The sequence below is a fragment of the Peromyscus californicus genome, unplaced genomic scaffold, assembly GCF_007827085.1.
Source record: "Peromyscus californicus insignis strain IS unplaced genomic scaffold, ASM782708v3 Scaffold_15__1_contigs__length_86483966, whole genome shotgun sequence".
NCBI lineage: Eukaryota > Metazoa > Chordata > Mammalia > Rodentia > Cricetidae > Peromyscus > Peromyscus californicus.
In genome coordinates, this window is record NW_026294447.1 from 60,827,479 (window position 1) to 60,840,030 (window position 12,552).

A 12,552-nucleotide genomic window follows, 5' to 3' on the forward strand; every position below is an offset into this window, starting at 1 on the left:
TCTGCAGATGTCACCACAAACCAGTGCTGGCCATCCTGCCCTGCTCCTTTCTCAGACTTCTTCTCTTGTCCTCAATACAGCTCCCATCAGGGCTCAGACCTGAGGGGTGCTCCCTGGTCTGAGTGCCTGGGAGTGGGTCCCCAGAATGGCAGCAACAGCCAAGTGTGGCAAATGCCTGTACTTCCAGCCCTGGGGAGGCTGAGGCAGGGGGGTTCAAGACCAGCCTGAGCTGCATGGCAAGATGGTCTCAAAAACCAAACACAACCCCTTCTGTGCTGCTATACTGCTTGGAAAATGTGTTTGTCCCAATATAACTGAACAGTTAGGGGCCAGTGAGAGCATAGTGGGAATTTTAAAATTGAGTTCATCTTTGACACTGTGTGTATGTGGGGGGGGGGGGAGTATTCACCATTTGAAAGCCAGACATCAAGTGTCTTCCTAATCACTCGTCACCTTATTTTTTTCAAACTTTATTATTTAAAGAAGTTGTAGCTGTGCGGTGGTGGCGCACGCCTTTAATCCCAGCACTCAGGAGGTAGAGGCAGGTGGATCTTTGTGAGTTCAAGGCCAGCCTGGTCTACAGAGCGAGATCCAGGAAAGGCGCAAAGCTACACAGAGAAACCCTGTCTCGAAAAACCAAAAAAAAAAGTTGCAAATAAAAAAAATTAGCACTCACCACAGTTAAGTTTCACATTGGATTTTGTAGATCCACTACTGAATATGTCTTTATACACTTATTCACTACCTAACAGGGAAAATCCACGACAGAACTACAAAAGGGACTCACTCACTTTCCTCTTTCCTAACACGTGTCTGTTACCTGCTCTCAGTCCGTCCTCTTTCCTTAATAGGCAGCCTTTCTTGTTCTGCTTTCTCTATCTTGAGCTGTACCCCCACACACATTATTTTGGTGTTTTGTTTTGTTTTGTATTTGAGACAGGTTCTCTCACGTAATCTGGAACTCACCGGTTCAGCTAGACTGCCTGGCCGGCAAAGCCCGGGATCCTCCTGTCTCCACTGCTCTCCTGTGACTGTAGGCGAGTGTGGCTGGGGCTCCCTCCCCACTCAGCTCCGCAGGCTTGCAGAGCTGGCATTTGACTGTCTTCCCAGTCCCACGTGTATTTGGTTGGTTGGTTATTTTTTAATTACATTTTACATTTATTTGGGGGTGGGGGTGTACAGACACCATGGAGCAGTTTGGAGGTCAAAGGACAACTTGGGGGAATTGGTTCTTTCCGTCCCTCAGGTGGGTCCCAGGGATCAAACTCAGGCTGCCAGGCTTGGTACCCGGTGCCTTTACTCAGGGAGCCATCTCATCAGCACCTGTTGGTGGTTTTTGTCTTTTGTTTTTTTGAGACAGGTTTCTCTATATAGCCCTGGCTGTTCTATAACTCATTATGTAGACCCAGGCTGGCCTCAGACTCACATAGATCCTTCCTCAGCCTCCTAAGCACTGGGAGCAAAGTCATGCACCACCATGCCTGGCTCTGTTGGTGGTTTTTTTTGTTTTTATGTATATGGGAGCTTTCCCTGCATGTATGTTTATGCACTGTGTGCATGGAGTGTGTGCAGAGACCAGAAGAGAGCAGTGGGTCTCCTGGAACTGAGGTTACAGACAGTTGTGAGCCACTGTGCAAGAGCTGTGAATTGAACTGAGGTACTTTGGAAGTGCAACCAGTGCTCTTAAACTTGGAGTGAGCTCTCCAGCTCTCTGTTGGTGACTTTTAAGGTAGGGTATCATGTACCTGAGGGTCATCTGTACTCCTGATCTTCCCAACTTCACTTCCCACGTGCTGGGATGATAGGTGTGTACTACCATGCCTGGTTCATATTTGTGAATTCTCACCCTCCTTAAATTCCCCCATTGTTCTTGCCTGCGAAATGCAGAAAACTGTGACACAGGGCACTTCTATGTGAAGATGGTGGCCATCTGGATGGGAGCCCAAGAGAGGCCAGTTCATGGTGGGCAAGTGAGATCCTGAGTGAGGGTAAAATGGCACAGGAATGCCAGCTTCTGAACTGGGCTGGGCCTGCTAGCCATCAACATTTGACGCTGGAGGTTGCAGCCAGGTAGCTGTTACCAGTGAGACACTCATTTTACACCTACAAATGGCCATCCGGGTGAGCCAGTGAGGGGTGGCTGAGTCCTGAGGTCGTTTCTCTGATGTCACTTCATTTCCAAGACACTGTAGGACTTCCTCAAGCTCAGCTTCTTCTTCCTTTAGAAGGACAAAGAAATCAGAATGTCTCTGGAGTCCCATTCAGAACCATCAGGATCTGTGTTTGCCCAAATTATAATACTCGGATTCTAAGTGCTTTGGTTCAATCTTAAACTGGTATGTTGAGACCCAGCCACTCAAGAGATAAGACAATGAAAGGTGTGGGGACTGGCTCAGTGGCCAAGAAAGCTTATCAGGCAAGCACAAGGACATGAACTCAAACCCCCAGGATCTGTAAGGGCTGAGCATGGTTGTGTGTGCCTGAACCCCAGTGCTGAGGGCAGAGACAGCTGAATCTGGGACCGGCCAGACAGCCAGCCTAACCTAAATGAAGAGGCTCAGTGAGAGCCCGTATTTCGAGGGAACAGGGTAGAGAGTGATAAAGCAGGGCCCTGGCGTCCGCGTGCATTCCATCCACGTAGATAGGAACGGGAGTGGAAGGGAAAAACGTAAGTACTGCCTTTGTCACAGATGACATTGGGGGCTCGAGTGGACTGTGCCGGGGCCTCCCTCCTCCTGAGTCCCAGTTTTGACTATCTGCCCAGTCTTATGCAGTCTCAAGAGTCTGTGTGCTTTATGCATACAGCCAGCTGCACACAATATTCCACCGTATTCCGGGGTGCTTTTCCCTGACTCTCTGGCTCATTAGGTGTGGCCGTGCTAGGAGCCCTTGGACGCATCCTGGGAACTTTGGCTAAAGTCAGAGCACCTCACTGCTCTCCAGACCTCTTCCTGTAGGAGGAACCTGGGGCCTCAGCACATCTAAGCACATCGAGAAGGAACACTGTGCCTGGGAAATTAGCATCTGAGGAACAGCTGTGTGCACTTGCGGACTGCACACACAGGCCACTCTGCTGAACATGGGAAATAGCGCAGCACCACTGAGGAGTCCGCCAGCAGGCATGACAGGTGGACGGCTGTGGGCATCACCTGTAGAACAAGTGACCGCTTCCCTCCAGCCAATAGTGTAGCCTCGCTAACTTGAACACCATCCTGAACCTAGCTGTAATGTCAGGGAGAAGGAACAGGAGAGTTCCTGTGATGGGGGGCGGGGGGCAAGGACAGAGCTGGAAGGGACTCCTGCTGTCTACAGGAAAATAAACAATTTAAAAGAAAAGGCCTTAATCTGGTACTACAAGATGGCTCAGGCTGGGTGCCTGGTCTACAGAGCAAGATCCAGGACAGGCACCAAAACTGCACGGAAAAACCCTGTCTCAAAAAACCAAATAAAGGCAGAGCCAGGTGGATCTCTGTGAGTTCGAGGCCAGCCTGGCTACCAAGTGAGTTCCAGGAAAGGCGCAAAGCTACACAGAGAAACCCTGTCTCGAAAAACCAAAATAAATAAATAAATAAATAGAATAGAATAGAATAGAATAGAATAGAATAGAATAGAATAGAATAGAATAGAATAGAATAGAATGTCTTGTTATTAACCCGGTATAACTGACACAGGCCTAGGAGCACAGATTTCAAAGAAGGAATTTAATAACGTTCACAGTCAGGGCAAAGGTGCCTGTCAATCAGCACTGTCAGGGAATGCATTAAGACACTCAGATAGAGTGGATATGGTGGGGTACGCCTTCAGTCCCTGTACTTGGGAGGCAGAAACAGGTGGATCTCTGTGAGCTCAAAGACAGCCTAGTCTACATAGTAAGCTCCAGGTCAGCTTCAGCTACATAGTGAGACCCTGTCTCAGAGGGGGAAGTTGATGCGGGGGACTGACTCAGGCCCTCGGGCCAGTTAAGCAGGCTGGGAGATTCAGACCACCCAATGGGAGACATGACCCCCTGCTTACTGAGAAGCCGAGGCAGTCAGGGTCTGCTGTGTCAAAGCAAGGGAGATTAAGTGGGACACACACCACAGAAAGTCTAACCATCATCCAAATGTTAAGTCAGATACCAAGTTTGTTTTCTAAAGGCTAAAGCAGCCTTGGGCATCTTAAGGCCTCAGATAAACAGCCTGGTGTTTACATTTCCTTGTGGGAGGATGAAATTGTCCACACCATGCTTGCCAGAAGGAATCCTGCGGCAGCAATTTCTTTAGGAATGTTTAATTTCCCCCAACCAAACAACCAGCCACCAGGACTTAAGTGCCTTTCTGGTTGGACACTGTCCCACGGCCCTGGGAGGCCCACCCTGCATTGTTCTGGACACCCAGGCTGCAGCAGTGTACCAAAGGCCCAGAGACAAGAGTCATCTAAACTTGCTGATCCTGGAGTTCCACGGGGACCAGGCAGAGGACAAGCAGAGGAGAGGCATCTTCCTGGGACATGCACCTCCTTAGCAACATCCCAACCCTTATGCATAGCACCTCTGAGCCTACTTCAGTGGCCTCCTTTCTTTTCCCAGTCCACTCCCATTATTTTTCCTAACAGTGGGTTCATCATGGTTCAATCCAGAGGCCAAGACCAAGTTCTGGCATCTGGTCTCCAGGATCAGAAGAAGCAGTTACTCGGAACCCTAAGGATAAGAGGGAGGCAAGGAACCTGCAGGGGCCTGGTTTTGTTGTTGTTGTTGTTTGTTTTGTTTTGTTTTGTTTGTTTGTTTTTCACTTTTTTAACCTTTTTTGTTGTTTTTGTTTTTGTTTTGTGTGTGTGTGTGTAGTGTTTTAACACTTTATTTTATTTTGCGTGTGTTTTAAATTAGTGCTTTCTAAGTTCTTCTTAAAATATTTTAAAAGATGTGGATATGAGTGTGTACACGCATGTGTTTAGGGTGGTGTACATCTATGGAGGTCAGAGGTGTCCTGCTCTATCATGCTATGCTTTTTCCCTTGAGACCCAGAAAATCCTAACAATTCTGTGTGCATGTGTGTGTACGTGCATATCATGTACATGCCTGATGCCTAAGGAAATCAGAAGAGGGCATCAAATCCTCTGGAACTGCAATTATAGATGGTTGTGAGCCACCATGGGGGTGCTGGGAACTGAACCCAGGTCCTCTGAAAGAGCAGCAAGTGCTCTGAACCACTGAGCCCTCTCTCCAGCCTCACTGTCCCATTGTTATTATGAACATCAACAAAACCAGTAGAACCCCTATCCATCTCAGCCTCCTCCTGCTGCTGCTGCTTTTCTGTTTTCATGTGTATATGTGCAGAAGTCTTAAAGGGCACAGTCCCTGGATTCTAGCACGTTGTCAAAGGTGGATGTCATTTGTCAATACAGTTAAGATTAGAGAGGCAGCAGGCATCTACACCGGGGGCTCATTCTGGCGTGCTGGGTTCTACTCCCTGTGCAGTCTGTTGCTTGATGGGATCTCTGGGGTCCCTTTCATGGTTCATGGCAGTGCTGTGTGAATACCATCGTCACATGGGCCTGGGAAGAGAAGGGCCTACCTGTAGGAGCACTTTGAAGTGTGTACTGTGCTGAGACTTACTTGTGATTTTTTTTAGACAGGGTCTCACTTTGTAGCCCTGGAAGGCCTGAAACTCACTATGTAGAACAGACTGGCCCTGAACTCACAGAGATCCACCTGCCTCTGCCTCCAAAGTACTGGGATTAGAGACATGGGCCTCCACGTGGTTACTTGTGCTCTTTAAAAAAAAAGAAAAAGAAAGAAAGAAAGAAAGAAAGGAAGAAAGAAAGAAAGAAAGAAAGAAAGAGAGAAAGAAAGAGAGAGAGAGAGAGAGAGAGAAAGAAAGAAAGAAAGAAAGAAAGAAAGAAAGAAAGAGAAAAGAGCCGGGTGGCAGTGGTGCACGCCTTTAATCCCAGCACTCAGGGGGCAGAGCCAAGCAGATCTCTGTGATTTCAAGGCCAGCCTGGTCTACAGAGTGAGATCCAGGACAGACACCAAAACTACACAGAGAAACCCTGTCTTGAAAAAAACAACAACAACAACAAAAAAAAACAAAAACAAAAAAAGAAAGAAAAGAAAAAAGAAATACATGCCTGGCAGGTGGATCTCTCTGAGTTTGAGGCCAGCTTGGTCTACAGAGCAAGTTCCAGAACAGCCAGGGCTATACAGAGAAACCCTGTCTTGAAAAAAAAAAATCAACAACAAAATACATGTCTGGGGCAGAAGAGATAGCTCAGAGGTTGAGAGTGCAATACTGCTCTTCCAGAGGACCTGAGTTCAGTTCTTAGCACCCACTTCTGGTAGCCCACAACTACCTCCAACTCTAACTTCAGGGGGTCTGATGCCCTTTTGCTGACTTCTATGGATACCCACACACACGTAGCATACACTGACACAGTTTCTCTTTCATACACACAAATATAAAAACAAGTATTTGTTTACTTACTGGTTTTTTGAGTTTCTCTGTATAGCCCTGGCTGTCCTGGAACTCTTTCTGTAGACCAGGCTGTCCTGGAACTCAGAAATTCACCTGTCTCTGTCTCTGCCTCCTGAGTACTGACATGAAAGGCATGTACCACCACTGCATGACTTAAACACAAGTATTTGAAGGATGTGCCACATCCCAGATCTGTCTACTTCTTGTCTGCAGAGCATTGTGAGCTGCTACTCCATGTTATGTTTCCATGTAGCTCTCAGTACTCAAGATGTTCTCCAAAGCCTCTAAATAGGACGCAATGTTACCTCAGGAGCTTGATTTTTTCTGGAGTCGGTTCTCTCCTTCCAACTTTACTTCATTCTGGGCACTGAACTTAGGCTATCAGGTTTGTGCTTCAAGTGCCTTTATATGGTGAGCTATCTCACTGCCCTCACTAATTTGAACTTTGCATCTTTTGAATGTTTTGGTTTAGGATTTTATTTTATTTTTATTTTTTTATTCTTTATGTGCATTGGTGTTTTGCCATAGAACTGGAGTTACAGACAGTCTGTAACATGAGCTGCCATGTGAGTGCTGGGAATTGAACTCGGGTCCTCTGGAAGAGCATTCAGTGCTCTTAACCACTGAGCCATCTCTCCAGTCCTGGTTTAGGATTTTTTAAGATTTATGTACTATGTATACAGTGTTCTGCCTGCATGTATGTCTGCACACCAGAAGAGGGCACCAGATCTCACTATAGATGTGAGCCAACATGTGGTTGCTAGGAATTGAACTCAGGACCTCCAGAAAGAGCAGCCAGTGCTCTTAACCGCTGAGCCATCTCTCTAGCCCTGGTTTGGGATTTTTGAAACATGCCTTGCTATATTACACAGGACTGCCACAAACATTCTATGTAGCCCAGGCTGTCCTCAAACTGCCTCAGAGACAGGTGTGGTGGTGCCTTTAATCCTAACACTTAGGAGCAGAGGCAGGTGGATCTCTGAGTTCAAGGCCAACTTGGTCTACAGAGGGAGTTGCTGGACAGTCTGTGTCAAAAGGAAAAAAAAAAACAAACCTGCCTCGGCTTCTTAAAGGCTGGGATTATAAATGGGCTCTATTGCACCAGGCTGGGCTCTGCTTTCTATTTGTCTGTCTTTGGAGATAGTAATCCCTTGTTATATGGCCCTGACTGACCTGAAACTCCCTATGTAGACCAGGCTGGCCTTGACCTTGTAGCAATTCTCCTGCCTCACCTTCCCGCATGCTGGAGTACAGACATACACCATTTGACTCAGCTCCGTTCTACACCAGGTTTCTACAGCTAATGTGATCAGGCCATGGAAGCAGAACACCATGATGCAGACAACTGAGTCTAGGTTGTTCTTCTGGGACTGCGGAGCTAGAATTGATAATCAAACCCACCGAAAGCATTTGCAATGCTATGTTAAATTGTTTTAAATTGCTAATTCAAACAGTTGGATCTACGGCCTGAGTTAAATGGGCAACATCATAGTAGTTACTTCTTCATCACTGCTACTAAAAGGCATGATAGAAAAGGAGGAATGTTTATTTTAGATCACGGTTTGAGGAATTTCAGTCTACCTTGGGGGAGGCATGGTGGAGCTCATGGAGCAGAGTGTGGCAGAGGCTCTATCCATACAGCAGACCAGGAAGTAGGAAGTACCATCACAGCAGACCAGGAAGCAGGAAGTACCATCACAGCCGACCAAAAAGCAGGAAGTACCATCACAGCAGACCAGGAAGCAGGAAGTATGGGGCCAGAAGCTTCAAAGCTCAGCTCTCAGTGACCTAATTCTCCCGGCCAGGCCCACAAAAGCTGGAGCCCAAAACACATCAAGAGGAAACTGTTCTCATTAGTTGTTTACAGCATTCATGAGAGTTCACATACAGCCACTAGACTCAATGGAGTGTGTCCCTAACACCCATGCCTTGCCAGAAACAGCCACCAACAGCTGAATGTGACCTGTAGAAGTCTGTGGGCTGAGTGATCTGCTCCAAGCAAGTTACAGCGATGACCAGTGACACATTATGGTCTATGGTGAACCCTTTTGGAAATACTCATAAGAAAGTGAAGAGAGTTTAGCTTTAGGATAGAAGACAAGAAGCAAGGCTGAGCTTTTCGTTCTAGACTTTTCTGAACTCTACCATGTGAATTACTTTCCCTTCAGTGCCAATACGTTGCACTGGGAAAGACTAGGTCATTTAGATTTCTTTATACTTCCTGGGTTTATTTTTTAAAAGGGAAGAAGGAAGGAAGAGAAAAAGAAAATAAAGCCAGGCATGGTGGCACATCATAATCCCAGCACTCAAAAGGTAGAGGCAGGAGGATCAGGAGTTCAAGGTCATCCTCAGCTATACAGGAAGTCTAAAGCTAGCCTGGGCTATATGAGACCCTGCCTCAAAACAAACAAACAAAAGCCTGAATGAACATTCGTATGGCTTGTGCTGAAGCGCACTGAGTTCTGCTTGGTCTTCAGGTCTCCCACACTCAGGGTCCCTGCTGCAGAGCACGCTCCCCCACCCACCTTCCAGACCCAGGAACCTCTCCTCTCCTGACTTTCACAAAGTGCCACCAGGGCTGCTTTGCCAGGTCCCTCAGCTGCCCACCATCCCTTCTGCACAGGGTATCCCTGCTTCCCCACGTGTGGGATGAAGGGAAGCCTTCCCGCTCCACACACACTCTGGGGGACAGTGAGAGGCGTCTGTGTGCTCAGACTAGTCAGAGTTCTCAGAGGCAGGAAACAGAAGCAGCCTTGCCGAAGATGGGTTACAGAGGAATCACCTGGTGGAGAGGGGAGAGTTGACAGGGCCTCAGCCTGGTTGGGGTTACCTCCTGTCTCTCCACTGCCACCCAGAACTCACATGGCAACCACCGCAGCCACCAGACAGTCCTCCAGAACCCATGCTTCCCAACAAAGTTCAGTGCCGATGTCTCTGTGACAGAGGTGAGGCAGACCTGTGACTCCCAACCTGCTCACCTGGACCGTCACAGCAAGGCCTAGTACCCTGGTGTAATTAGTAATAGTGGCGTAGGGGGATGGAGAGACAGCAGTTAAGAGCACTTGTTTCTCTTGCAGAGGACCCAGGTTTGGTTCTTGGCACCCAGAGGAAACCAGATGCCTCCTCTGAACCCTGTGGGCACGAAGCATGCATAAACTACACAGACACACATACAGGCAAAACACTCACAAAGATAAAAATTTAAAATCTAAAAGAGAGGGGCTGGAGTGATGGCTCAGTGGTTAAGAGCACCAACTGCTCTACCAAAGGACCCAGGTTCAATTCCCAGTACCCACATGGCAGCTAACAACTGTCTGTAACTCTAAGATCTGACACTCTCCATTCTCACACAGACATACATGCATACACCAATGCATATAAAAAAATAAAGATAATTTTTTTTTAATCTAAAAAAGAAAGTACAGTGGCCTCTCCTTGTAGTCCCCCTTTGGGCCACTGATTACAGGTCACTCCAAGCCAGATCACAATAGCACACTCTAGTTGCAGTGGGTGTAGGGAGGGGAGCACCCAGAATGCTCAGCTCCTTCTGCAAAGGTCGCTCCCTACGCCTCACCATGGGTTGCACTGCTGGGGGTCAATATCGACCAACACTCCTGAAGCTCATTCCATCAAGCCAATATCCAAACCAACACATGCTGGGCCCCAGTGCCAGCGGCGTCCACCAGTTCACACCCCACGCCACAAGACTGCAGCATCAGCTCCGCCAGAGGAACAACCCCGGTGGAGTTCCCTGGTGGAATTCATCCCCATCCCCATCCCCACACTCCAGTCCAGAAGGGGTTCTTGATTCCCACCACAGAATAGGGATGACAACCGGCAGGGCTGCTTTGAAAGACAATTGCAGAAAGGCACCCAGCAGGGTTAGCTACAATCCCAGCACTCCTCAGACACCACAGCCAGGCCTCGCCACCTAGTGGTTACGTTGAGATATCTGTGTTTGGCTCACTGTGTACCTCGTCAGGACTTTGCTCTGGCGAAACTCAGAAGAGGGCTATCTGTGTCTTGGGCTTGGAAGTGAGGGAGAGCAATCAATGGGTGCCACTTTCTAAGAAATAGGAGTGTGAACATTAAAAGGCTCAGCGTTCTCTCCAGAAATGTCCCGTGGGACGGAACAAAGATGGGAGTAACAATTCTTAGCACTCCTGGGCACTGTGACATGTCAGTTAAATAATGTCGTGGTAGTCTCCCAGGTACCCTCACAGCCCACTAGGACAGTGGTTTCTGGCTGTTTACCTCAACACTTAGCAAGATACACATTTATCCTGTGATTCAATACACATCCACAAATTTGAACGAGACTCCCACCCCAGTGGGCCCTCTGCAGGCTTTTAAGTGTATATTCTGTCTAACATCTATAGCTTTACTCCATTAAAAAATACCTGCTGAGTGGGGCTGTAGTGGAGCACACCTTTAATCCCAGCACTGGGAAGCAGAAGCAGGAAGATCTATGAGTTTGAGGCCAGCCTGGTCTACATAGTGAGTTCCAGGACAGCCAGGGCTATGTAGAGAGACCCTGTCTCAAAAACAAAGCAAAGCAAAACGAAACAAAACTTTAATGTGTCAAGTATATATACATGTATATAATGTATAGGATAGAACTCTTTGTAAGATTTATTTTAGACAGATTAGAGACAGAGGCAGGGAGATCTCTGAGTTTAAGGCCATCCTGGTCTACAGAGCAAGTTCCAGGACAGCCAGGCTACAAAGAAAAACTCTGTCTTGAGAAAACAACAAAAATATTTATTGTTATGGCTGGGGAATTGGCTCAGTGGTTAAGAGCACTCACTGGCAGCTCTTTTATAGGACCTGGGTTCAATTCCCGGCGCCCACACAGTGGCTCACAACCATCTGTAGCCCCAATCCTGGGGACTCTCCCATCCTCTTCTGGCCACTGTGGGTATTTGCCTGCACATGGTATACAAACACGTATGCAGGAAAAACACTCATACACATAAAAATTAAAGGGAAATAAATTTTAAAGGTTTATTTCTATTATTTTAATATGTGTATGTTGGAGGGGGGTATGTGCACATGAGTGCAGGTCCCTACAGAGGCCAGAGGCATCAGATCCCCCTGGAGCTGGAGTTATGGGTGGTTGGGAACCAGATCGGTGCTGAGTATCATCAAACTCAGGTCCTCTGCAAGAACAGTAGACACTCAACTTCTGAACCACCTCTCTAGGTCCAGGCATAAGTCCTAAAACACTGGGCAAATTCTCCTGTATCCCTCAGATCACAAAAACATGAGACCCAACTAAAATAAACATTTTTACCTCCACCTTCCGGGTGTGGGTGGGGCTTAATGGCTACAAAAGGCAAAGGTTTCACTTCAGTGGTGTGGGTCTCTGGATAATCACAGCTGATTCTTCAGCCCCAGCTGACCAGAAACCACAGATTCTTAACTCAAATATATCACAAGAACAGCCTTGATAAGCTCTCTGAGGGATTCTCAATCTTTCCTCTGGAACTTCACAAGCCAGGTCTCCGTCTGTACTGCTCTCAGCACTCCGTACCTTCCAAGCCTCCACAGAGCAGCCATTTAAGCTCTGAGTGCTCAAGGGCTTTTCTAGCCTTAGCCTCCCAAATCCTTCCACAAGCCTCTCACCGCAGAACAGCAGTCCCGGCCGGCCGCCGTCACAGCCGTACCCCAGCTAATGCGTGTGTGTTTGTGTAGGCTGTACCAGTTCTCTTCTAGTCTGCCTTCTGTGATAAACAAAGACAACTGTGGGGAGGGGAAGGCTTTGTTTCATCTTACATCTTACTGTCTGTCCGTCACAAAGGGGAGTCAGGGCAGGAGCTTGAAACGGGAAACTGGAGGCAAGAACTGAAGCAATGCCGGGTGGAGACAGGAGGGTCCTGGGGGCTTGCTGGCTAGAGAGTCTCACCCAATCAGCAAGCTCCAGGTCTAATAAAAGAAACAAAACGGTGGAGAGCAGTGGAAGAGGGCACCCAAGTCAGCCTCCGTCCTCTGCACACGCAAGGCTCTCAAGAGACTGCACCGGCCCTGGGAAGTTACAGCACACACCCAGGAACGAGAACATCACGGGGGTCCCCCACCCCACCCTGCACAGGGTGAGTTTACA

General features: G+C 47.9%; 2 long non-coding RNA genes across 5 annotated transcripts in view; one reads left to right on the forward strand and one right to left on the reverse strand.

Moving 5' to 3' along the window:
• Window positions 1–12,552, reverse strand: part of LOC128110969 (uncharacterized) — a 16,947-nt gene continuing 4,395 nt past the window's right edge. Inside the window, exons 1-3 of one of the 3 annotated variants that reach the window (XR_008218432.1) lie at window positions 12,225–12,337; window positions 8,031–8,265; window positions 1–2,219 (exon numbers count right to left, since the gene is read on the reverse strand). This is a non-coding gene — a long non-coding RNA (uncharacterized LOC128110969). Of the gene's footprint in view, window positions 2,220–8,030; window positions 8,266–12,074; window positions 12,138–12,224; window positions 12,338–12,552 lie in introns of those variants that run through there. The other 2 variants (XR_008218430.1, XR_008218431.1) reach the window with 2 other exon arrangements.
• Window positions 12,428–12,552, forward strand: part of LOC128110968 (uncharacterized) — a 21,283-nt gene continuing 21,158 nt past the window's right edge. For both annotated transcript variants that reach the window (XR_008218429.1, XR_008218428.1), the window contains exon 1: window positions 12,428–12,541. This is a non-coding gene — a long non-coding RNA (uncharacterized LOC128110968). The remainder of the gene's footprint in view (window positions 12,542–12,552) is intronic.